General features: G+C 47.4%; 1 pseudogene; it reads right to left on the reverse strand.

Annotated features, from left to right (window-relative positions):
• Positions 1-1,481: 1,481 nt before the first annotated feature.
• On the reverse strand, positions 1,482-6,064 carry LOC102022700 (annotated as a pseudogene).
• Between the last annotated feature and the right edge of the window lie 16,996 nt (positions 6,065-23,060).

Below are 23,060 nucleotides of genomic sequence, written 5' to 3' on the forward strand. Positions count from 1 at the left end.
ACTCCCTTCTCCCCAGACAGGTCCTGGACGATGGGCCCAGGTGGGCTCCTCCCAGCCTCCCTACCCCCACCTGCAGCCGGTGCCATGCTGACAGAGGGAAAGAGCGAGACAGCTTGATGTGAACAGTCTCTGGCATGTGCACAGGCGCTGCAGCCAGCTGCCTGCACGTGGGGCTGTCTGCAGACTCCTTGGCAGAAAACAGAAGCAGCTTCTTAAAACTCTGGTCTTCGGGAGATTAGTGCCCATCGCAGCTGTGCTCCTGCATCCATTTCTGCAGTGTGGAAAGCACTTTCTTCCCCCAGGGGGACTCCTGCCGCGCCTTCCCCAGACAAGGGCTGCTCCCCACCTCCCGTGCACTTTTGATTCCTCGAAGGGCTCTGTTCTCTTTCTCAGTCTAGATCCAGATACTTAGGAGTTACACCTTGTATTTCAATGTTTGACATGAAGAAGAAAGGAAAGGAAAATCTCAAAGACGTAGGTCATGCAGGATGTGGTTGACAAAGTTTCCTGTGAAGCTGCAAGATTTGAAATTGGAGGCGAATGTGCAGACCTGATTAGTGAAGTAATTACCACCTAAGACATTTGCGATAATGTGAAATTATTTTTCAGAATGCATGCTATTACTCGATCCTGTGAACAGTGCTAGAAAGGGAGGAGAGGTTATCTACACACTTCTCTGTATGACACACTTACAAGTCAGGTAGAACCGACCTTCTCAGCCGCCTTATTAACTTGTAAAGAGATTTTAGAAACCCACATTTGCTCAAAGCTCATATAAAACAACCATTTCTTTGTTTAAAAAGTAAACTTCACTGTGGTTATTTGAGGTTTACAGTATGATGTTATAGGATACATACAGACGGAGAAATGGTTACTACGTGAAGCAAATTGATGCCTTGTCATCTCACATAGTTACTTTTTTGACAAACACGTACGAAATCTACTTAGCAAAAATCCCTAGTACAGTTTTACTAAGTACAGTTTTGTTTTCATGTTATGCGTTCAGTCTCCAGGTTTTCTCACCTCACAGCATCTGTGGGTCCCTGTTTCCTGCGGCAGCCCTGCCCCTGCTAGCCAGTTCTATGTTTTATGAAGGTTTGGCCTCTGCTCATTTAACTTAGCATAATGAGCTCCAGGCCTCGTTCTCTGATGGTTGACTAGTATTCCGCTGTGTCTGTCCTGTTTCCTTTCATTGTCCCCTGTGGGTGGCCGCTCGGATGGGATAACACTGCAGTGTGGGTGGGAGCGCAGGGGCTTTATAAGGTGATGACTTGGTCCCCTTGCATGGTGTCCAGAGGAGTGATGCTGGGTTGTGTGGTTGCTCTGTTTTTAATTTATTCAGCAGCTCTGTGGCTCCCTTAGAAGTGGCCCCACCTACATTCACACGGAGAGTGTGCAGAGCTTTCCCCGGCCCTACTCCTGCCAGTGTTCACCCTTGTCTTTTTTTTTTTACTTTTATTTGCATTTATTTTATGCTTAATTTATTCCCACGCCACAAGCTTTTGTCTCTTCAGCTTCTTCTGGGCTATCTTTTTCTTCCGTGCAACTTCCTCCTCTGGTTTAGGAACAACTTGCTCCTTTGGGGGATCCTTACACTTTAGTAAGGATCATCTCAATGTGGCAGGGGGAGCTCATGTATGGGTTAATCCTCCCATGAGCTCTGTAAGTACGGCGGCGCATCTTGGGTGCTCTGTTCACATGGATGCGTTCAATGACCGGAGAATCTACATCTAAACCCTTAAGTTCAGCACTACCCTCCGCATTTTTAAGCGTGTGCAGCAAATTCCGCACTTTTTTTGGCCGCTGACCCTGTGTCCAGCCCCACTGTTTGGCCTGGGCACACTACCAACACCACCACTGTAACGCCGGAATGGCACACACTGCTTCTTCAATGTGACGTCCTTTAGGTACACGGTGCCCTTTCGGATACGCACACCCTCGATGGCCTGGGCAGTTTCACGGGTGTTCTTACAGTGAACACGAAGATTTGATCCCCTTGACTTGCATGATTTTGTGGGGTTCTCTGGGTCAAGAGAGTAGCGAACCCTTTTCACAGGTCACCTCAGGCCGCTTACAGGAAGGTACCTCTTGTCTTTCTGGTAATGGACATCCAGTCTGACCCGGGAGAGGATATCCCATCCTCTTTGGAGAAGGATCTGCTCAGATCCTTGCTCATTTTAAAATTTGCTTTTTTTTCGCTATTGCGTTGTAAAGGCTTTTTGTCACTGTCACTGTTAGTTTTGGTTATCGGCCCCTTATCAGATAAGTGGTTCACTAATTTTTCCCACTCCACAGGTTGCCTTTTCATTGCATTATTTACTGCGCACAAGCGTTTTTGGGTTACTTTAGTCCCATATATTCGTGCTTGCTTTCGAAGCTTGGGCTTCTAGTGTGATATCTAAGCAATCGCTGCCTTGGCCGATGTCCCAGAGAGTTTTCCTCATGCTCCTTTCTAGGAGTTTTGTGGTTCTGGATCGTACATTTAGGCCCTTTGTACATATTTCATGGGTTTTTGATAAGGGTTTAATTCCATTCTCTTGCACATGGAAATCCAGTCTCCCAGCTGCAGTTTACGAAGCCATTGTTACCTCTCCCTGTTGTGTCTTCTCCTCGGTGCCCTTCCTGAGCATTAACTAACTCCATGGTTTGGACACATTTATGGGCTGATTTATGTTCTATTTTATGTTTATGTTCTACTCCACACCAGTTCCAAACTGCTTGATTACTACAAGTTTGCCCAGTAATTTTAAATTAGAAAGTGTCCTCCCTCCAACTTTTTTAGTATTGCTTTGGCTATATGGAGTTTTTTTATGGTTCAGTATGAATTTTAGGATTTTTTTTTATATTTCTGTAAAGCATGCAAATGGAATGTGAGAAGGATTTCATTGAATTTGTGTACTGCTTTGGATAGTATGGCTATTTGTCCAATTCATGAATATGGGATATATTTTCATTTATTATTGTCTTCTTCAGTTCCTTTCACTAATTCATTATAGTTTTTACTGTATAAATATTTTTGCTTTCTTAAATTTTTCCTAAGTATTTATTTTTGTTCTCATAAATAAAATTATTTTCTTGATTTCCTTTTTGCTAGGCCATTTTTGTGTGTATGTACAGCTTTTAAAAGCTACTTGCTTTTAAGTGGTGATTTTAAATCATGCGCATTTACTGAATTCATTTGTCCGTCCTTATAGCCATGTGTGTGTGCTTGTGTGTTTAAATATTGGATCATATCATCCATAAATAGTGATCATTTTATTTCTAGTTTTCTTTCTTTCTTTCTTTCTTTCTTTCTTTCTTTCTTTCTTTCTTTCTTCCTTCCTTCCTTCCTTCCTTCCTTCCTTTCTTCCTCTCTCTTTCTTCCTTTTTTCCTTGTCTGATTGCTGTTACTAGGACTTCCAGTACTGTGTTGAACAGAAGTGGTGAGAATGGGTATCTTTGTTTTATTCTAGATCTTAGTGGAAAATGTTCTATATTATACTGCCAAGAGTTTTTTTAGTTAAGCTCATGATACACTTTAGTTATACATAATGATCACATTCATTATAAGGAATTTGTACCATGTACAGGTACAAATTGATTCTTTTTTCTCCCATTCCCCTCCCCTCCATTTAGCCCCTCTTCCTCTCCTTACTTACAGAAGTTTTATTTGCAACTTTCCTTCATTTCTCATATGTTTTTTCCCTTCTCTCCCCTCACCCCAGTTCTCTTTCTCGTTTGAACATTTTCTTTCTATTTCACAATAGATATTATACATTTTGGTCCTTATTTACATGTTCAGTTTCTCACACTAGAGAAACAATGCAGTATTTACACTTGTGTCCTATTTATTTCACTTAAGAGAATGGCCTCAAGGTGCATCCGTGTAGCTAGAAATGGCTCAAGCTTATCCTTCTTAATGGCAGAATAGTACTCCATTGTACAAAAAGACCACATCTTCTTTATCCATTCATCAGTTGATGGGTATTTGGTCTGTTTCCAAGATTTGGACAACAGTCCTACAAGGGATATTTACAGTGGTGAATACACATCCATGTCAGTTAAACAGAGCAAGCTAAAATAAACAAGTTAATATTGAATCTCAAGCTGCTAGAAAAAGAAGAGCAAGTCAAGCTAAAAGCTTGTATAATGGAGGAAATTATTAAGATCTGAGTTGAAATTAATGCAAGTAAGACTAAGAAAACAATACAGAGAATCAATGAATAAAGAATTGGTTCTTTGAAAGATTAAATAAAATTGACAAAACCTTAGCAAAAAAAAAAAGAAAGAAAAGACTCAAATCTATGCCATTATGAATTAAAAGAGTAAAATCACAACAGATCCTGCAAAATTCCAGAAAATCATCTATACCTACTTCAGGATATTATATTCTAATAAGATGGAAAATACAGAAGAAATGGACAGATTCCTAAATACATATGAATTACCAAAGCTGAATCAAGAAGACATAAAGAGGGGGCTGGGGATTTAGCTCAGTGGCACAGCACCTGCCTGGCAAGCGCAAGGTTGTGAGTTCGATTCCCAGTACTGGAAAAAAAAACAAAAAAAGAACAAAAAAGAAGACATAAACATTCTAAATAAATTAATATCATCCAATGAAACTGAAGATGTAATTAAAAACCTACCAACAAAGAAAAGCCCAGGACCTGAAGGATTCACTGCTGAATTCTACAAGAAATTTAGAGAAGACACAATACGCTATTCTCAAACTCTTTAATGGAATTGAAAGGGAAGCAATACTTCCAAAGTCATTCCTGGAAGCAAGTATCATCCTGATACCAAAACCGGAGAAAGACCCAACCACAAAAAAGAACTATAGGCCAATCTCCCTAATAAACATAGAGGCAAAAATCCTCAATAAGATGCTGGCAAACAGAAAGCAGCAAATCATCAAAAAGATTATGCACTATGACCAAATGGGATTCACCCCAGAGATACAGGGATGGCTCAACATACATAAATCAATAGTCATACACATATTAACAGAGTCCAGAACAAAAGCCATATGATCATTTCAATAGATGCAGAAAAAATTTTCAACAAAGTCTAGAACTCATTTGTGATTAAAAACCCTGAAGAAAATTGGAATAGATGATCTTTAGTTCAATCTGATAAAAGCCATCTATGACAAACCAATAGCCAACATGATGTAAGTGGACAAAAACGGAAAGCTTTCACACTAAAATCAGGAACAAGACAAGGATGTCCACTATCTTCACTCTTATTCAACATAGTTCTAGAAACATTAGCCAGAGCAATTAGACAAGAGAAAGAAATACAAGGAGTAAGGATAGGAAAAGAAAAAGTTAAGTTATTATTTGTGGATGACATGATAGTCTACCTGGAAGACCCTAAAAACTCTACCAAAAGGCTTCTAGATTTAATAAGCAAATTCAGTAGTACAGCTGGATACAAAGTCAACACTCAAAAATCAGTAGCCTTCCTGTACATGAATAACAAACTCACTGAGAGGAAAAATAGGGAAACAGTATCTTTCACAATAGCATCCAAAAAAATGAAATACCTATGAGTCAACCTAATGAAGGAAGTGAAAGACTGCTACACAAAAACTACAGCACTCTGAAAATGGAGATTAAAGAGGATATCAGAAAATGGAAAGATATTCCTTGCTCTTGGGTAGAAAGAACCAATACAGTGAAAACACTAAGAGTTTTTAATCCAGAAAGAAAATTGAAGTTTTTAAAATTTATTTTTTTCTTTATGAAAAAATAGAACATTATAACAAAATAAGAAAATAACAATACTTTACATGCTATATACTATAAACTTAAAAGTACTCAGAGTATAAGATATAGACAAAAAGACACAAAAAATAAACAAATGATAGCACATATATGCAATTTTTTCATTTATACTACTAGTTTCTCTTAGTTAATTGAAAGTTAAACAATGAAATGCTTTTGCTGTGTTGATTGAGATAATCACGTGATTTCTTTTTCAGTCCACTGCTTCAATGTATCATATTGATTGATTTACACCTGTTAAACTAGCCTTACCTGTCAGGGATAAATCCCACTTGGTCATGATGTACACTCTTTTTCATGGCTTATTTAATTTGGTTTGCTGATAGTTTGCTGAGAAGCTATAATTTCATCAACGCTTTTCACATGAGCTTATAAGACATTTGCTTGTTTTGACTGGTGAGGAGAAGAATTTAATGAAGAAGTAAAAAAAGAACTTCTTACTGCAGATAAATTTATTCAGTGCTCGTTCACGGGGGGTGGGGTGTGGGGTACACAATGGCTGAGGCTTGTGGCTACTAAGTGAAAGGGTCCAAAACAGAATCTCTTTCCAAGATCTGGCCAGTCTGGCCAGAAGATACTCATTAATGGTTGGGAAAGATCTCCACTACAAGTGCAAAGAAAACCTTCTGGGTGGTTGAATTTATTGGAATGACTTCACAGATATGGCCATGCTTTATCTGGACCTTAAAAAGCAAAGAAGATTTGACCAGGTGGATAACGGCACTCTAATCTGAAGATCAACATGGAAAAAGTTATGCAGGCACAAGGACACCGTGGTACACTCAGAGCCTTCTAATGGCTGAGTGGCGATCACAAACCCACTGTCTAGGGTGTCAGACAAGTCACTTACGGATGGACTGTAAGAATCTGATGAATACTGTTTCAAAAGAAGTAAAAGGGCTAGGGATATACCTCAGCGGCACAAATGCCTGGCAAGTGCAAGGTCCTGAGTTTGATTCCCAGTACCCCCAAAAAATCAAAAGAAGAAATCTGTATTGAACTTTCCCAGTTCTTAAGACAGCAATAGTTACACTCACACACACACACACACACACACACAGAGGCATGGTGGTACTATGTGAACCAGCAGCACAGTGTAACCCCCTTTGGATTGGACTTTTGGATACACAGTGTGTAACCTGTGACGAAGAGCATATAGTGTGTTTGGTGTGAGGACGGGGATTGGTGGTAGTGGAGCTGGCTTGAGGGAAGTAAGTCAGATCTCCTCTGTAAAGACCATCTCCCTCAACGAGCAGTGCTTTACTACCTGAGGACCATGGAATGATCTTCATTAAAACTCAGCAAGGCATAATCACTCCAGAAATAGCATAGTGGAGTTGGGATTTGGAAAAAATCAGATAGGAAGACCGTTTACAGATGACTGACCTAATTTTGGAAAGTGGCAGCCAAACTCTGAAAGAAGAATGGTTGGATACTATAGACAGTGAAGCGAGGGACCTTCTGAAGTTTCAGAGGTAAGTGACCAGGTGAAGGGTGCCGGCACCCGGAGTGGGTGGTGGAGGGAGAGGCCAGGTGCTGAGAAGTTTCCGTGTGGAGTTGAAGAGCTTGGAGCCGCGCGGCGATGTCAGTGAGGAATCAGCTGGGGCTGGGGAGTTGGGCTCTGCTGAACTTCTTCAGGAGTCAGGTTCTCATCTGTCAAATGCCTCTTGCCAGAGCACATTTCCTAGGGCCTGCAGAGACGTGAGCGAGTTCAGGTGGGTAGAGCACATAGCAGCTCACCAGGCCCATGCGAGCTCTCAGGAAGTGGGTGTCTTTATTGATAGCTTGAGGCTGAATTGGAGGAATTAGTGTATTAAAACTCCTCATGTTCTCTTTGTCTAAGAACAAGGTTGCTCTCGGAGGGGCAGGGTGAGCCTTCTGGTGGGAGGCCAGGCAGGGTCCCTGGCAGGGACTGGAGGTTGCGAGGGGAGCTTATTTATAGCGTTTTATTTTGAGGCAGTTTATAAGGTGGCGTTCAGGGCTGCAAGGTCAGATGAGGTCTGTGCTACTTGGCAGTGGTGCCCAGACCTGTGTAGTCTCTTTCCGGGAGCCACCTGGAGTCCAGAGCTTGTGGTTCCCCATCACCGAGGAGCATGCTCGATCTTAAATCACATTAGCGTCAGCGGTGCTGCTGCTTCCGAAAACCTTGGTCAGCAGAATGCCGTTTGCAGATGGGCCCTGCATAGGGTTCTGACCCAGCAGATCCAATGGTCTGTGGGAGAGGAGCCAGTGGTTCAAACTGCTAGAAGGTCAGGATCTAGCGGACACGCTGCAGGAGTGCTTTGAGAGAACAGGGACCATTTGGTCTTAGTTACTTTTTCTTATTGCTGAGGAGACAAAATATCTGACACCCAAAGTTAAGGGGGGAGAGTTTGTTTGGCTCACAGTTTGGAGAGGTTTCAAGCCATAGCCAGCTGGCTCCATGGCAGGGTGGCTTGGCAGAGGGGCATTGCAGAGGAGAAACAAGTCATGGCAGGCAGAAGGCAGAAGTCAGCAGGACAGCACACTACAAGTGACAATAGCAGCTTCTTTCTGTCCCTTTATATCCTATCTGCGCTAACCACACTTAGAGCACGTAGCACTCACACCCAGAACAATGCCAAACCAATCAGTGGGCTGATTCAGTAGTCACACACCCTTAATCCCTGCATCACACACTCTAGATGCAGCCACTCTGAAAAAACCCCACCCATGGCTGCATGTGGCTTTGGGGGACATCTAGACACAGCCATAATGTGGTATTAGGCAGGTTGGTCTTGCATTCTGGATCTTCTTGTAGAAGTCATGTACCCCGGAAGGAGTTCTTTACCATCTCTCCAGCTCAGTTGCACTGCCTTGAAATGGTGATAATAATAACCTCCTCCCCATTCCATGCTGCCCTCAGACTTATGTGATTCGCTGTCCATGCAGAAATGAGCCCAACCCCCAATACACTGCAGGAGCACCAGAGGCGGCGGTGACCACCGTGAAATAATATCAATGCCGGATGCATAGGGAGCATGATAACCCTCAGCATGAGCAACGCCATATCAGCTTTTATGTTCTAGGCAGTAACAATGTATGTACATCAAGAGCACCCAAAGAAAATTTCTGAGAACAAAATATCCCCCAATCCCACTACTCATTAAACTAGTCAAACTAAACCCAGTAAACTATAGTCATACTGAACTCAGGAAATAGATATATAATTGTTCTTTATATCTGATTTCATCTGAAAATGGTGCCTCAGAAACCAGCCTCGTAATTACAACTCACATGCACTTTTCTCTGAGTAACAGTGACTCACCTTTCACAGGGCTGGAGACACAGATCGGTCCAGTCCAGTTCTGCCCTGTGATTGCCACACTGTGTGTTCTGAGAGCGACAGCTTCATTCTGAGAACACCCAAGCCCAGCACATCCACCACCCATCACAGGACCGTGCCCCAGGGTGCCTGCTCCTCCAAGCGCATCTGCCAGTCTCGCTTTGCAATTTCCAGCACCAGCCTCAGAGCCTGCTCCGTAGCTATCTCTATACTCGCTTCGCCCTTCCTCCTTGCTCTCTCTTTTCTCCTGACCTCGCTCTTCCCCTGGTCCTTACTCCCCGCAGGAGCTTGCTGTCCGCTTCTCTTCAGCAGGCTCCCAGCACCCACCGCGCTCTTCCCCGCATTCTCCTCTGCAGCTCGGAGTCACCTCCATTCAGCCAGCCTCCGGCTGCTGTGTCTGGAGAGATGTTTGAACCCTTTCCGAGGGAGTGAGGCCTTCTTCTCCCTGGTCTTTCTGGGTGGAGGCTGAGGGAACAGGGGCAGGGCAGTTGGCAGTTGGAGGGGTGAAGGGATGGGACCTCAGGGCATCAGGGGTGTGCAGAACGATTCCAGGATAGTGTGTGGGTGGAGGTAGAGGGAGACACAATTGGGAAATGGTAGCAAACCGTCTTGACAACAGAGGGTTAGAAGGTGGCAGTGGAGTTGGAAAGGGCCGTAAGTGACCAGGTGAACTTAACAGCTGGGCGGAGACGAGCTGGCCATCGTCCGATGTCGAGCGTGGGAGCAGTGCCGGCAAGCGGGAGGACCAGGGGCGTGCTGGAGTGGTGCTTTAGTTAGCTGCGGGACAGCAGGGGAGTTGTCCGGCAGACGGGGAGTGGGCCTCAGGAGGAGGTCTGGCTCTCACACAGGTAGAGCAGCCTTCCAGGTCAGGAGGGCGGTCGTGTGGAGTCCCAGAGTGAACGACCGTCACACAGCCCCCGGCCTGGGCATCTGACTCCAGCCAGCCCGCCGGGAACTACGCTGCAACACAGACCCACCCCCGGACAGATGTTCACGCAGCCCTAAGCAACCTCCATACGGGGATCTAAACGTCAAGTTCCTTAGTCCTGGCTTTCAGTCTGACCTTTTCAAACTTTCCCTTCCTTACCAGCCAAGGGTCTTCCAAATGCAGCCCACACTCCTTAGTGTGCTGTTCCCCGGCCCTGCCCACACACTCAGTTCAGAATCCTTGTTTCTATCCACGAACCCAGTTTCAAAGTCCCAGGTGACTGCTTCTCTCCAAATTCAAGTTTTGATTCTCATTCATTTTAACTTTCTTCACTACGTGGTATTCCTCTTCCATACACAATCGTGTGCACACACATACACATGTGAATGTGTGTACGGAAGGGCGGGGCCCTGTGACAGGAACAGATCATTTGGGGCACCAGAAAGGAGTGACAGTCGGCAGGATGCCACACTCCTCCAGCTCCTGCACATCACACGTGTTTCACACAAGTCACACACGGCTCCAACCCTGGACCTTTGGCTGTGCTAGGAGTGCTCCTTTCAGGACATGGTGCATTTTAAGGAGATACTGCTGAGACAGCCCACAGAGGATGGTTTTGTGTAACAGATTTTCCCATCTAATGGAAACTATCTAAAAGCAGTATGTAAATTAAAAAGAAAACTGTCACACTCAAACTTCAGTAAAATAGGGCACAGAAAACCTGCAGATTCTAAGGCATGTGAAATGACTGTGAACACTACACCAGACTGGTTAGAACTCGTGGGGGGAACTAAGAAGTCCTGGAAGAGGTGGTTTACAGAAGGATTTTGAGAAAATGCATTCCTTTTTTAAAGGAAGACGTTCACCCTCTAGTGGAAAATCTGTAAAGTCTATGTGCCCCGGTGAGATCCGTTGTCTGGTCTGGCAGTGAGATTCCCCCTGGATTTTGTCTGAAGAGTAGTGGGTTCAAAAGTGCCAAAGCAGTGGGGCTACACACAACTTCAGGCGAATGCAGCGTGTGGGTAGGAAGCAGCCCGTCTCTGTGGCAGCAGCAGAAGGTTGCTTAGATTTTGACACCTGAAACCTATGTTGGCTCCTCTTCTCCCCACGGAAACTTCCCTAAATGGCTAGTCCAGAAACACTGAACTCAGTCTCAGCAATGATGGAAACTGTTTCTAAAAACGACAGTGAGAATCCAAAGACCCGAAGGAAAACACGTGGAAAAGTGCAACAGTCCTACCAACAAACTACACACACCAGGAAAAGGTTGCCACAAAAAGGGAAAATGCAAAAATTTGGCCTGAGTTTCAAGACAAAGAAGCATCACCTCTGTGCAGAAGGAGGGAGAGCAAGGCTGGTGCCCAAGGTCACGGCAAAGACCCAGGACGCTTTTTGAATGAAACAAATAAGCCAGCAAAAAGGAACTGGAAGCAGAAACGTGGGAATGGAAGAGAGGCCTACTGTTTACAGAGGATGCGACTGGTATTTGGGAAATGTGAGAATCAGCTGGAAAGTTTCAGCAGTCAATAAAGAATTCATTGGGTGGTGAGGTAGAAAGTGAGTATGCAGAAGACATCCCTTATATAATTAACAGAATTACTTAGGAGATATAATGGAGGAGATTAACCATTTACAACAGTAGCAGTAAGGGTAAAATACCTACAAATGAACTTACCAATACTTATGCAGAAACTGAATGAAGCAAATTTAAAGTACTTAAATTTCGATGTCCAGAAAGAAGCTGAACACTGAACACAGAGAAGGATGGTGTTACAGAGAACAACTCTCAACCTGCTCAATGTCGGATGTGCCAGATTCACGGTCTCACAACATCAAGAAATGCAGTTGAGAACCGAAGGAAGTTAGGATAATGCTGTCGGAAATGAGAAAGGAAAAGCTCCTGGATTTCTGGGAAGGGCCCCGAGTGGGCCACCTCAGAGGCCCTGTGTCTGGGGTAATTTATACAGCAAAGTGACAATGTGGGAAAAACGTGGGTCAGACTACCATCAAACCTATAGGATCCCAAATATAGCTGCTCCACTAATACTGACCCAGTAAAGGAATGGGTGGAGTAGCATTCGGAAATGAAGGGCAGAGTGGGTCCAAATGTCCTGGTCACCACCTGCGCTTCGATGCCCAGCGGGGCTCAGTGGCCTGGGCAGTGTTAACTGCAGTGCAGTCTCAGGCTGCTGTTTACCTCTAGGCCGGTGACGGCGAACCTTTCAGAGCTTTCAGTGACACCAGCGCACTCTAGGCACGCACGCTTACGTGTGCCACCTCGGCTCCAAGGGAGCTGCAGCGGGCTCTCTTCAGATTCACCTCCATAGTCTTGCTGTGTCTCTTCTTCTGCCTGACCCCCTATTAATTCCTATCTAACTCCACTGTCTGTAGTAATAGGGTTTTATACCACTGAGACATCATTTCTCTCTGAGAACTTTCCAATAAAAAATCAATTATTTTCTTACTTTAGAATGAGACCAACTGATTATAAAGTTTGTATAAAAATTAAACAATCAAGAAGGCAGGGAAACATTTAAAAGGAAGAAAGTAATTATTAGGGAATACTGACGCATGAATTGACAGACCAATGGGGACAGTGATAGAAAACAGAGCTAAAAACCAACAACGTGTAATAATTGAATACACGGTGGAGGTTTTGTCTCAGATCCGCAGGGGAAAGCAGACTTTGGGAGGCAGCCATGGAGCTGAGAGGTCACCACAGCCTGGAAGAATGGGTTTGGGCCGGGGGGCGGGGGGGGTGGCTGGCTGCAGGCTGAGGGTCCTTTCGGAGCACGAAGTCCTGCTGGTTATTGACAGCAGCATCACTATCAGTGCAATAATGAGCTGCATTTTTCAGAGCTAGAGGAAAAGATATTTATAGTTTTTGCCATAAAGCAATGATAAATATTCATTGTATGTTTAAACTGATTTAAACATTACACAATGTACCTATGTATCAACACACTACATGACGCCCCATTAATATGTACAATTTTTATGTTTTTATGTATCTGTAAAAATCAAACACATTTTTAATAAATGGTCACAGAAAAGCTAGAGAGCTATGTTGGGGGTTCAAGTGTTACAGGATACATCAAAATTTATTCTAAATAGGTCAAATTGTAAAATATGAAACCATAATCAGGTTAGAAGAAAATTCCCTTACAAATGTAGGGCAGGAATGATGCTTTTAAATATGACTAACTATCCAGAAGCTATAAAAATTGGTAAAAGTGACTATACACATTTAAAAATCTAGATGGGAAAAAATAAAAATCTAAAATCAAAATCAAAAGACAACATATGGAAAAATGCTTGAAATTTATAAAACTAAAAAATTTTTCAAATGTAGAAAAGTCACACAAAAATAAATGAAACTAAGGCAACTTCGCAAAGGAAAGCAAGGCAGTCAGAAGCGTGAATAACAAGTTCATTAGGGAAGAAATACAAATGGCTTTTGAATATATGAAAAAAAGTCCACTGTTAGTAAGAAGACAAGCGAAAGTTAAAAATAACGCGAGATTATTGTTTTTCTTCAGCATAATGAGCAAAACCCCACAAATTTTTGTTGATTTCATAGTCGGAAGATAGCTCCTGGGAAAACAAGCACATTTTCATCATTGTTGGGAGCTGCACATTAGTAAGACCTTGATGAAAAGCAATTTGGTAATATTTGTTAAAATTGCTCGGGGCCAGGGAAATAGCTCAGTGGCACAGTGCCTGCCTGGCAAGCGCAAGGTCCTGAGTTCGATTCCCAGTACCAAAAATATAAAATAAAATAAAATAAAATAAGTAAAATTGCTTATCCATATACACTAGAAATTCCTCTTCTGGGAAGAGACTCCAAGGGAGTCTAATGATATTTGTCCAAAGTTAATGCATTTTTCCACACAATGAAAGACTGAAAGCAGCTTAAATTTTCTCCTAGGCCAAAGGTTAACTAAATTGCTGCCTCACCTCCCAAATGGAGATTCTATGCAGCACCACACAGGGCAACTGAAAAAGGAACTTTCTAACAGTTGCCTGATAAGACGCTCCACGGTCTTCCAAATGAAGAAAGCCTGCTGTCAATCATATACGGCCTGTTCTATTAAAAAGAATGCAAAATAAGGCTGTGTGCTTGAATTTGTGACACATTTGCGAATAAAGAAATAGCTAAGAAGGAGGGCTGGGCTGGGGGGAGAGCTTGCACCGCACACTTCCTCCCCTCTCCTGAAGCTGCTCATTCCCCCTTCTCACAGCGTGACCTCCCCACAGCCCCTCCCGTGGTAGAGGCGGCCGGGCAGTCACTGCCTGCTCCACTCGCCGTGTCTCAGCTGCCAGGAAAACACACATAACAGACACTCACTCCGCAGTACCTGTTCAGGGAATGAGCAGTGGGAGCTGCGACTGCGACACATTTCTTTTTGTAATAAATTCATCTCAAAAGTAAGTTGAAACAGCAGAAGAGCGACCCCCATTCTTCCACTCGGCATCTGTGGGACTCGGTCTCTAACTCCACGACCTCCGTGCTCAGCTGGGGCTGAACCCTTGCCTCCCCCCCACGTCCTGGGCTGCTCCACAGCCCTGTGTGGCCGCAGTGATCCTGATCCTGCCGCTCTCTGAGCCTTGGTGCTAGTTGGCCGGAGCGGCTGTGAGGAGTGGCCGACATGCGGCGGGTCACAACAGCGATCTCTTCCCTCGATGTTCTGGAGACCGGGAGTCTGAAAACCGGTGCCAGCTGGCCGCTCCCCCCTGGCCCCCGAGCTCTGGGCACTCAGGCTCCCTGGGCATCGGTCCCTTCTCCTGACTGAGAAATTCTCCCTCCACCTTCCTGCTGTAAAGACACTGCTTGTTTGATTTAGAGTCTGCTTGGATGCCCCAGAGGATCTCATCTCAAGCTCTTTAACTTAATTACATCTTCGAAGACTCTTCCCCCAAATCAGGGCGTGTCTGCAGGGTCTAGAATGCGGACACCTCTTTTGGAGAATCACCGTCAGCCCACTCTTTGCAGGGGGCCTGCTGCGTTCTTTTACTGTCTTACCTGTGCATGGAGTTCTCTGAGCACCCTGGAGGTTGGTTTTGGATCAAATCAGGCCTCGTCACCACTAGCTGGGCGGCCCTGGGCGTGTTCTTTAACTTCTCTCTGCTGGCTGGAGTTCTGCATCCTGATGGGAACTGTAACCGCACACTGGACAAGACGGTGCTAAAGATAAATGAGGCAGGAATGCAAGGCTGGAAGGACGGCTCAGTATGCATGTGAGACGCGATCTCTTCACGCTTAGCGCCCACAGCGGCAGAGAGCGGAAGGACCTGCTCTTCACGTGTTGTTGGCAAGGAGCGTGTCTCAGTCCTTCCGCCTGTGTAACCCCAGTGCTAAGTACTCACCGGGGACGGATCGAAGCCCTGCACTGGCTGACAGACCACTGGACATCCACTGTTTAAGCTTAGGCCACGGGCAGCGGTCTGAGTTGGTTAGTTTCAGAGCTTCTGTCAGGCTTATCTTGTGATTTGCTTTTCTTCATGGAGTTTGGAACTCGCCCAGAGGATCAAAGGCAGCCTGAAGGGAGGCTTCTTCATCCAACATCTGCCTGTCCGTTAGCACCCTTGTGCCCTAGGACGCAGGAGGCAGCAGGAGCTCAAGTCAAGCTGTAAGGGGCTCAGCAGCCCTTCCAAAAGATGGAGGAGAGCAGCTTCCTCTCTGGGTGGAATTAGAAACGTGCGTCCAGCACTTCTGTAATGATTCCCTCACTTCTGTAATGATTCCCGCCTCACCATGCACACCATCCAGGGAGGAACTCTGAAGTTAAGATGCTTTCAGACCTAGAGAACCTTGTCCTCAAGGAGAATACTTATTCTCTTCAAAAAACCAAAGAGTTTAACCTTTCTTTTCTTTTTATCTTCTTTAAAAGGAAAAGATTTCTTTGGTAAAACAGTTTAGTTTTTCCCAAAGAAAATATCCATGGAGACCGATTTATGCAAAAAGGCTGTAAGAAACATCCCTCAGTGGACAGTAAACATGTCACTGTATATGTACATAGGAAAGGCCTTATGTTACGCATCTGTCTCAAAAGGAGATAAATTTTAAAAGGAAGCAGAAAGGCTTCCCTCTGGGGCAGGAGCTGCTGACCTAGATTCCAGGGCCACCCTTGGCTGAGGGACCTCGGGGAGCAAAGTGCAGATCCCGGGAGAGGAAAAGCTTCTCCCAGGGATGAGGCTGGTGCCCAGGGTCTGTCACTGCTGGGCAGGGGACGCTGGGCACTTGGGTGGCAGAGAGCACCTGACCTCTGACTGGAAGGCCAGGCTGCCAGAGGTCGGAGGATGTCTGCCACCCCACACTGAGAAGAGACACCGGCTGTCAGTGACTCTGGGCAGCTTGGGATGCCCACAGTGAGCGTGGGAGAAACTACAGCCGGACCCACCGTTCACACCAACTGAGGCACAGTCCTGGGAGAGTGGGCAGGAAGGGGGGAGCGGCGGAGGGCACAGGCCCAGGAGCTCCAACTGCAGCGTCCAGATCCTGCTGTGTGGGCCTCGGTGCCCGCAGACGGGCCAGCAGGAGCGGCACCACCCTGGGCCAACAAGATCCGCTAAGTCGACAGGACCCCCAGGGAGCCTCCTGGACATCGATGTCTGGGAAGCCCCAGCGGGTGTCACACACAGACCAGAGTGATGCTCAGGGACGCCCCAAGTCCTGCTCACGCCTGCGCAGCCTCCCTGTGAGCCTGGGACGTGCCCTGCTCCTCCTGTAGAACGTGGCACACACAAGGACATGTGCAGCAGCCACTGCTGGCTCCGACCAGCTGGCTCGCAGTCAGCAGTGAGTAGCTCATGTGGGCCCGCGGCCACAGAGGGAGAGCCTGTGCTGGGCCTGTGGACACGGTGGCCCCTGCGGGAGCAGCTGTGAGGTCCCCAGGGTGTCCTCACACAGCACCCAGCAGGGCCTGTGTCCAGTTCCCGCCAGCAACAAGACCGGAAGCAGCCTCCTCCTCAAATGGGGGCACAGTTCGGCGGCTCAGCTGGCGAGCCTGTGCCAGGCACAGCGAGGCCCAGGGTGCAGGAAGGTGAGTCAGGAACGGGGCTGCTGGGCGAGGCCAAGCCGGCGGCAAGTGAGCCAGCGTGACTCGTTCACCGGCCTCCGTGCCGGGTTTCCCCACGTCCGCAGAGGAGACAGAGGCGCAGTCGCCGTGCGGGGCTGCGCAGCGTCTGTGTCCGGAGTTCGCCGTGCACTCTGCACGTGGTGCGGCTGACCGGGGTGGCCTCAGCGCCCCCAGTACATCTCTGCCATCGCTGCCTTTCTAGTGGGACTGAAACAGGCTAAAGACACCCTGAAGGTGAAGGGATTCCGCTGCGTCTCCCTAGGGTGCGCTTCCTGGGAGTCTCACGTGATGCGTGGGCGGGCGCTGCCGGGATCCGTGTCCCGGCTTCAGGTATTCACCAGGACGCGTCCTGGACTCTGGTGACGTGCAGGTGGGAGAAGACGCGGCACACTGTCACGTCCTGGGCGGAGGCAGGCGTGGGGCGGTGATTCGTCCACACCATGGAGGAGGGGGAGCTCCCGGCCAGGAGAACAGACCCACAGTGGGACCTTCACCCACTGGCTGCTGTCCGGACAGTGCAATGAGACGGCCTGAATCCCACGCTTGTTCCTGAGGTCAGACTGCTTGGGCCCCGCTTTCTGAGCTCCCCTGTGTCTCTTTTTACTGCAGTGACCTCGAACATGTAGTGGGAATTCAGCCAGCATGGCCTCCCTCAGGTGACGCGGAGCGGCCCTGCTCTCACTGCCTGCAGGACCTTCCTCCCGTGTGAAGCCCACGGCCTGGGCTCCTGCTGAGAGGTGAGGAGAGGGAGCAGGCCTGTGTCTTAGGACAGATTTTCCTTTGCATTTTTTTCTCTGCTGAAGTTTGTGGTTTTCTTGCTAATGCAAATGTGCCGTTCTCTTAGCCTGCTGGGAAGCCCTGGAGTTGTGAAAACTGGAAACCAGAAACCGCATCAGACCCAAGCAGCGGCTAGGACAGAGCCCTGTGCACGCTCTCTCATTAATGCTTAAGGTGCTGGTCTCGATGCTCGAGAGCGTGGTTCACCCCGCAGGCGTCTGTACAGAGGGTTCTTTACATCCTTGTTTCAGAAATGTCTAATATACTGTAATCATAAGAGGCCAAAATCATTGACTACTTTTTCATGGTAAACCCACTGTGAGTGTATGTCTTACCGTTCATAAGCCTTGGTTTGGGGAGAGTGACTGTGAGGGCTGTGTAAGTTTTCCTTCAGGATGTGACTAGGGCTGAAGATAACCGGGACAGTCACACCCCGTTCCCAAATGCTTCTCTTTGCAAACAACTCAGTTCACACACAAAAGTGTTCAGCAGAGTCTTGCTTCTGTGTGCAGACTGCACGGTGTGACTAACACAGCCATGGCCACCTTCCCCACACAAACACAGCCATCTCCCCCCAAATCATGCAGCAAATTGAACTGATAAAATGAGGTACCCCTGTAATGCCAGCACAGCACAACAATCATGATAATACCAATGATTGTACTAATAATCGCTACAGCTGCTTTTAAAATCTGAATCCACCTAAATTAATATGTGTGCAATTTAAATAGGTTGTATCAGGAAAGTTGTATTACTCATTTTTGAAAGAAGCTCCAATCACTAACAGTAACAGAGGAAAATACATCGTCGGCTGACAGACTTCCCTGCAGAAGGCTTTCATAACCTGTGTTTTATTCGAGAAGACTAAAGGCACATGGGAAGGGAATTGTGCAGTCACAGAAGAAACACGGCCCAGGTACAGAGTTTAGATCGTACTTATTTCTGGTTGCGTCTGGTGATAAACAGTTTGGGGGCAGCACCGGCTGTGAACAGGAATAACAGGAATAACAGGAGTGTGAAAATGCATCACACACACTCAGGCCAACAGCCTACCTGCTCTGGGACCTCTGTGGCCTCAGCCCACAGCCGGGGTGACACATGGTGAGAGCGACCCCCGCAGGACCCCGCCGGAACTCTGCGGACCGCCAGGCCCAAGTTGTGCAGTGGGCAGTGGGTGCTGGTGTCGTGCTAGGGACTCAGGCGACTTGTTGTCGCCTTGCCAAGGGCTGGGGTGTCCCCTTTGTTATTTGTTTTGTGTGCCTCATTGTATCTTCCTCTCAGACTCCCCAGATCATCGACTAACCAACCTTACCCTGCCCATGGCCAGCAGGGCTGGAGAGCTGCTTCCCCCGAGCTGAGAGTTGGAGACAAGAACACCCAGTCAAGCTGCTAGAAAAACTTCCTGCTGAGACAGGAAAGGGAGCTAGGAACGGAGCAGAGTCCTTCTGCTTTCAGACTAATCAGGGGAGAGCCGGGAGATTATCAGAACGACCTGCTAGGGAAGCCAGCGTTTGGACACAGGGATGCGGCCTTGTTGGCTGCTCTAACCAGGCTTGGAGCACAGACAAGAAAGAAGAGCTTTTGATCTCTGGGAGGTAAACAATCTGCGAGTGCAGTTAGGGAAACCTCAGGAGCTGTTCTCCTTGAAGGGAAAGACTGCTGACTGAAGCGTGCAGTCCAGACGTGACTCACTCTGGTCTTTCTGACAGTGTGACCAGGTTAAAGGACATTTCATGCAGCAAACCACACCCGAAATTTCCAACCCCCTGGAGTGCTCCAGGGCCAAGACTTGCTCTTACGGAAGGAGCTGAAGCCCGAATACTTAGATATTGGCACCCATTTCCAAGGTTGTGGGAAATGCCCTCGGGGGACAAGTTCACCTCAAACTATGCTATCTACGAAATGAACTCAAGGAGCTATTTTCTCCTTAGAAGTTTAACTGTTGCATTCCTGATGCCGTTTTCTAAGTAAGACTTTCTCCTGCTCAGTGACGGCCAGCCTCCCGGAGAAGATGTGTTTCCTGAGCGGTGACTCATTGTAGTTTACGTCTTCACAGGGCCGTGTGTACTCTGAATTGGTGTGGAATGCACACTTCCATCCCTTCCTCCCTACTCAGGCATCTTCTTGGGTCCCTCTAGTGGCTGTGATCGGTGACCTGTCCTCTCAGATACAGTTGTGGACCCTAAAGTCGGAGCCTCATTGCTCTGTCACTTCTAGACAGTTCCATCTCACGGTCCCGCTTGTGTTATCCCACACTGGCCTTAGATAAAGCAAAGTTAGCTGCTAGTCAGTGGGATGGATCCTTGAAAGTTCTCTAACACTCCACTCCTGCTTGTGTTTGAAAAGTGTCCAAATGGAGTCTTTTTTTTTTTTCTTTTTTGGTCTTTTGAGACAGGGTCTCCCTATGTAGTTCAGGCTGGCCTCCAACTCACAGCAATCCTCCTACCTCAGCTGTCCCTTGCTGGAATTACAGGCATACACCGCTATGCCTGGCTGTCCAAATAGTCTTAAAGGATAAAACCAGTAGATACGTAAACTACTTGGTTGCATTTGGTCTAAAAATCCCCCTGAGTTCCTTGATCTTTCTATCCTTCACCATCTCCCAGGCAGGAGGAGTGATCAGCTGCCTCTTCCCCTTTCACAGTAGCATGGAGCATGTTTGCATTCACCCTTCTGGTCGCTGTCTGTGTCCAGCAGGCAGCGTGTTGTGTTTGGACACGGAGCCTCAGGGCAGACCTAAGCTGGCAGCCTCTGGGGAGAACGGTAACTGCATGAGCCCAGTCTCCCAGTGTTCTCAGGGTGGTGCCTGTTAATAGCCTGCGGCCAGAGCCCTCAGCAGAGTGATTTGTACCCACCCAGGCTCCGAGGGCCTCTGGGCTGGTGGATTCCACTCGGCCCATCCACGAAGTGTGGAAGGAAAGCGCCTTCTCCATGGTGCACCCAACAATGTGAGTCGAGAGCCCGGGCCTGTGTCTGAGGCTAGTTCTTCTCATTACAGTGCCATTTTTAATACATTTAATGAAATTAGCCTTTTACTATAAAGTGGCCCAGCATGTACAGTGCAAATAAAAACAAGAATACTCTCAGAATGGTAAACCATCATTATCTCAGGCTTTGGTTCCACAGAGGGTCTAAAGTATAAAAATGGGCAGATTCAGATGTTTTTCCTGCATTCCAGGTTCTCAGGTTTTCTTCTCCAGAGAAACTATATCTTAATTGAACCTGGTCCCTTTACTCTCGGAATTATCCCTGAAAAGCCCCTCAGCAGTCCAGGGAAACCGTTACTCTCCCACGTTGCCTAGCACCCAGGTCCCCATAGACGGCGACTTCTCAGCCACCACTTAGTGACCCTGTGACCTGCCTTGGCCTGCTCAGGGCACTGTTGAAACCCCAGACCGGTGACATGTGAACAGTTCGTGTTTACTTCTCGTGGTTCTAGAGGTGGAGGAATCCAGGGTGGCGGGTTCACAGGTCTTGTCTGGCGGAGTCCCCTTTTGCACAGAAGGCCAGCTCCTCACTGTGACCCGGAGGAAGCAGGGCAGCAGCATCTCCAGAGTCTCCCTTATGAGGCACTCACTCCACTCACAACAGCTTGATCACCCCAAAGCCCAGGACCTAGCACAACGCCTTGGGGTTAGGATCTCAGGGTACGAAATGGGGGTCTGTATCCACACCGGCTCTTGGCCCCATATCCACACCTGCCCTGTGCTCCGTGTCCAGTCTTACTCTTTGATCCTCCTCTGCGCATCTCTCTTCTGCATATGCAACAAGCCATATTTACCCATCAGCGCAGTAGTGAGCTTTCTCAGTGTGAAGGCAAAGCATTGTAAGGGGATCCACTTAAAAATTACATAATGAGTCTTTCTGGTCACATGGAGACCAACAACACAGAGCTATGGGGAGACCAGCCTTCCTTCTTACCCCTAAGATGCCGCCTGAAGGGATCCCTTCTCCTTATGCCGTGCTACCGGCCCAGGACCGACAGGTGGGACGCACGTGGGCAAGTCTGCTCTTCCTTAGGGTGGGCTCTCTTTTGGGTTCCAATCAGAAGGTTTTTGTTGTGTTCTATATTTCAGTACCCCAGACATCCTCTTTAGGGTTCATTTCCCCTGTTCCCTTTCAGTCCCTCAGAATCAGTGTGTGTATGAATGCGTAAAAGAGAGAAGGAGACAGAGGTAAGCGAGGAGCACTTTGTGATGTCCCAGGCTGGAGCCCAGGGGCCTCTGCAAGGACAGTGCTAGGGTGACCTGTGGCGGGTAGATGATTTTCCAGATGAGCCAATGAAAGGACATGTGTTTACTCCAGGACAGGCCAGAGAGGACAGGCCAGGGAAGACAGGCCCAGGAGGACAGGCTGGGGAGGTATTCTACTGTGAAACAGGCTGTGGTAGCAAGGATCGCAGGTTCTGCAGATGGGGCTGAAGCCTGTGGCTGGCCACTTGTGAGTGGTGTGGCCTCAGCTGGCTTTCTGAAACCCTCTGTGGGAAGACGATAAGGGTGCTTCCTGTGTGGTGATAGTGGTGAAGGCTGCACCCATGCACACACTGCTCCATCGACCCCTGGTCCTACGTGGAGCTGGCTGGCCCCTTGCTCAGTGCCATGCTCCGTGGCTCCATGGCCGTTGGAGGGCACCTGAAAACCTTGACCATCTTTATTGAACCTGGTGCTGGGAACTGGGTTGTGACAGACACCTAACTCTTGACTGGAGCGACAGCTCACTATCACTCCTTGGGGAGGAAGCCCAGCTTGCAGGGTCAGGGTCCCCCGCAGACTCACCCAAGCTCTGCCTCACGTGCTATCTCACATCCAGGCATCTCGGATCCTGTGGATAATAAGACTTAGGCCTGTTTCTTGGGGGACCAAAGCTGCCCCTGGCGGGATAGGCAGGCTGAGGCTGAGAGGGCTTCTGCTGTCTCTCAATTACACAGAAGCTAAGCTGAGGTCTGCAGACTGCCTGGAGCCGCACCTGGGCCCTGAAGAGGAACTGAGCTCATAACTCTTCAGAGAATAAACACGAATCCCATCTGCTCATCACTGATTAGCTCCTGGCAAGCCCGACCGTATCACCACTGAGGATGGATATAGAGCATCTACGATATCCACTCATTTCCCCCTGGTGTACCTGACCTAGTTTAACTCATCGATCAGTTTACACTCAGCTGTAATCTGCAGCAGTCTTTGGTTTGCTGAGCCATGTGCACTGCGGGG

This window comes from Chinchilla lanigera, unplaced genomic scaffold (genome assembly GCF_000276665.1).
Source record: "Chinchilla lanigera isolate Chin_1 unplaced genomic scaffold, ChiLan1.0 scaffold00016, whole genome shotgun sequence".
NCBI lineage: Eukaryota > Metazoa > Chordata > Mammalia > Rodentia > Chinchillidae > Chinchilla > Chinchilla lanigera.